We start from the raw sequence: 3,855 nt of genomic DNA on the forward strand, positions 1-3,855 counted from the left end.
CCCATCCCATCCCATCCCATCCCATCCCATCCCATCCCATCCCATCCTCATCCCTTCCCACATCATCCCATCCTGCTCCATCCCTTCCTGTTCCGCCCTGCCCCGTCCCATCTCATCCTGCTCCATCCCACCCCACCATCTCTTGCTGTTTATTCTTCATAAACTCGCTCAGCGCACACCAACAGAGAGATTTATGAGCTGATCAGAGGGAGAGCAAATTCTTTAATGTCAGGACTTTCTCTTCCTTAGAACAGCAATATGGTTTGAAATCTAGTTTACAGAAAGCAGAGCTGTGTTTATACTTGTCAGAAGTTACCCAACTTGGCAACAGTTCTTCCCATCATGCAAATGTCATAGCAGTCATTGCCAAATGCTGCAGAGGCAGAGTTCAAATCACTACTTCCAAGCCTGTAAATATTCTGAAGAAACATGTTGCACAGTGTACATGCTATGCGTTTGCACACGCCTGAAATGGCTAAGTAGTCATAAAAGGAGCTTTATGATTAAAATGTAAATTTGGAAAAGCCTAAACTTGACCTAGGATTATTTTCAGGGAACTTTGTTGAAAATCTCTGCTACGTTTTGAAAATACCTCCTTCTCCTCAAAACTTTTGGTTTTTACAGTGCTCCTATTTCTCCTAAGACTCTGTGCAGTTGACCCTCCTTGAACTCCTTTCCCCCAGCCCTGCACTATGAAAACTGAGAGGCAGTGGGCAGCTTTGGAAGGAGCACAGCCCTGCAGGAGTGCTGCATCAGCTGAGTGGACAGCAGCTGGGGCCAACATGGGGCCCCACTATTGCTTTCCTTTCCGAGAACACTGGAGATTGAAGGCTTCCCTGCAAATGCAAAACCTTTTCCTGCTGACCGAACTTGCTGGGGTTGCTGTGACCTGCCAGGCTGCTGACTCGGGGGATGAACACGCAGCAGATCAAGCAGAGTGTGCAAATGTCACAGCGCCTCTATGCTTGGGATCTGAAAGCTAGCAGGGAGAAAGGGCTTGGTTGCTAAGTTAGCAGGGAAACACTGCTGCAAAAGCCATTGAGTCTGGTACACTGTGAGATGCTGAGCTTTTCCCTTTCCAGCTAGAGCACCCTGATGACACAAAGTGGAGAGTTTCACTGCTGCTGCCCTGGCCTGTTTGAAATTCTGCCCATCTCTCTCCATCCCCAGCTCCTCCTGCCTGGCCCATGGGTTACATTTTCCTTTGGGCCCAGCATCTCTCTAATGACCATCTCCTCTGGAACAGCTCTTCCTAGAGGGACTCTGAAAGAAAAGCAGTACTCCTGTCAACAAGCTCCTCAACCAAGGACAACCCTCTTCCTGGGAGTCAAAACACTCTCTTCTTACATCTGGGGCAAGGGAAAGAGGCACCTGTCAAAGGGGTTGTTTCTTACTCCTCTCTTCTCACTCTGCCAGCAGCAACAGCACTGCTCTTCTGCCTGTTGCTCAGGTGGATCAAAAACCCCAAAGGCTTTCAGTACTTGCTATACATCCTATTACTAGTACTTGTTATACATCCTATAATGAGCCCTATACCCACCGTCACTAATTCCTCCAGGAGCAGAAACTGAAAGTTCTCAAAGCTCTCCCTGAAGTTACTGACAAACAAATGGGTTAATGAGAAGGGAATGTGTTACTGGCTGATTCCAGGTAGCCAGCTATCTCATGTGCCAACCTAACAAATACAAGATGACGTAGCTAGCAGAGGTCAACACTCCTCATAGGGTTTACCTTGACCAGCTACAGAGAAAAGTATTTCCTGTGCCTTGCTGTTTCACTGTGTTTGCTTTCAAAGGAGGACACTTCAAAAGGCAGTACTTCAGGAAATCAAAGTAAAAAGGAATTGGGTTTTTTTCACACTTGCCCTTAAGCATTCCTGTGGCTGGTTTAATCAGCAGTGCAGGGCTCTTCTGGATGCAGTCAGTGATTAAAGCCCACAGCGAACACTGATTTCTCACGTAGCTTCCACCTTCCAGAGACAGCATTTTGATGCAAAAGAAAAGGAAGCCAAATGAGATGTACATGTTGTGGTATAAGCCAGAGGAAAAGCAGAACCAGCTGCTGAATCCTGGGATCAGCATGCATTCCGAGATGAACATCTGTCCTGGTTTAGTCAATAATCAACAAGAAATGTGCTAGGAATCTGTATGGACACAAACTTCTCAGCTGCCTCCCTGTCTGGAAAGAACCATAGCTGTGCTATTTTTCTAAAAAAGAAAAGGCACTGGAATATGAGCAAACCCACACAGAGCTGAAGCAAATACAGGCAGTATAGCAGAATGGAAAGGCATCAGCAATCTGCATAGGGAAGTGTCTGGGTTAAAAATAAAATGAAATCTGATGTTCGAATTCTAGTAGCTTTTTTTTTTTTTTCAGCTGTAGAGCAGCTGTAATCTCTCTCAGTGGAACAATGTACACATTCAGAGAACATTGGGAAAACTGGCAGATAAGTTTCCTCTTTTGTTCCTTAGGCAGCAATGTCAGGCTGCCCAGAGAGGCTGTGATGCCCTGTCCCTGGAGGTGTTCAAGGCCAGGTTGGACGGGGCCCTGGGCAGCCTGGCCTGATATTAAATGGGGAGGTTGGTGGCCCTGCATGTGGCAGGAGGTTGGAGATTCATGATCCTTGAGGTCCCTTCCAACCCTGGCCATTCTGTGATTCCGTGACTTTGTGTGTCCTCTCCATGGCTGCTGCAAGCATCTGCTGTGGACCAAGAACCAGGGGGCTGAGGACACGAGGGCTGAGCGTGCGTCTCCTCCATGGTGCCTGACAGAAGTGACAGGAGCTGTGCTCATGTCCTTCCTCCCTTCTGCTCCCAGTGCTGGTGATCTGCTCTCACATCACCAGAAAATATCTCAGCCATACAGGATTACCATCCGTGGTGACTGGCCTGACCTCAAGACACACAAAGACAGCCACAAAATGCAGCAGCCCAGGTTCGAGTGGGCCTATTAAAAGGCACTTCAAACCCTACACAGTTACCCAAGTAACAATTTAACATTTGTTTTAAAATGACAGCCCTTCTGCAGAAAGTAGGTCATTCCTTCAACATCAAATTCAAAACAGACAGACCATGGCTGTGTTCATTTAAACCAGTTATTCTGGTTATTGGGCACTTCCCATTGCTATCTTAAGCTGAAAGCAACCCTCTGTGTCTTACCAGCACCCAGTGAGGCAGCGGAGATGCTCAGATCTGCCCAGGCTGTGTCACTGGATATGGCACGGGTGCCCATGGAGGCCTGGGGAGGGGACCATGGGTGGGGGTCCCCCAGTGCTCTGCCAGCACAGCCCTGAGAGCTTGGGCAGGAGCCTCCTGCCGGGCAGCGTCCTTCAGGAGTGGGCAAGATTCCTGGATGCAACATGGACACGGGCCCTACCCAAGTCTGAAGAGTCTCCTGCAGCGCAGCTAGAAAGCAACCTCTAGCAGTTCTGGGGAAAGCAACACACAGAGGGGCTGGCTCCTGGCGCTGCCCCCGCTGAGGTCAAGCCCACACCAGCGCACTCAGTAGGCACTAAGGCAGGCAGGCCCAAAGCCACCCTGTACAGAGGTGGCTCGCCGGCGCCATGGGAGCTGGCGGGGATGGCGCATGCACAGCTGGGTGAGGCAGGAGGCACGGCGGCTCACCTCCATCCCCGCTCCCGTCTCTGGGGAACAGCTGTGCAACCTCACACGGAGAAGTAAACCATTTGCCAAGGCCCTGCCAGCCCAGGAGCCAGAGCGGCCTCTCGGGCCTGCACCCATGAGGTCTTCCCTCAGCCTTCTCCTCCCAACAGGGCTGGCCGGGGCTGAGCCTTCCCACCCAGCATCCCCAGCCTGCACCTTGCTGCTGGCAGGGAGCAGGTGTGCTGAGCAGATA

The sequence above is a fragment of the Lagopus leucura genome, unplaced genomic scaffold (assembly GCF_019238085.1).
Source record: "Lagopus leucura isolate 7727_CA_CO unplaced genomic scaffold, USGS_WTPT01 Super-Scaffold_100050, whole genome shotgun sequence".
NCBI classification, from domain to species: domain Eukaryota; kingdom Metazoa; phylum Chordata; class Aves; order Galliformes; family Phasianidae; genus Lagopus; species Lagopus leucura.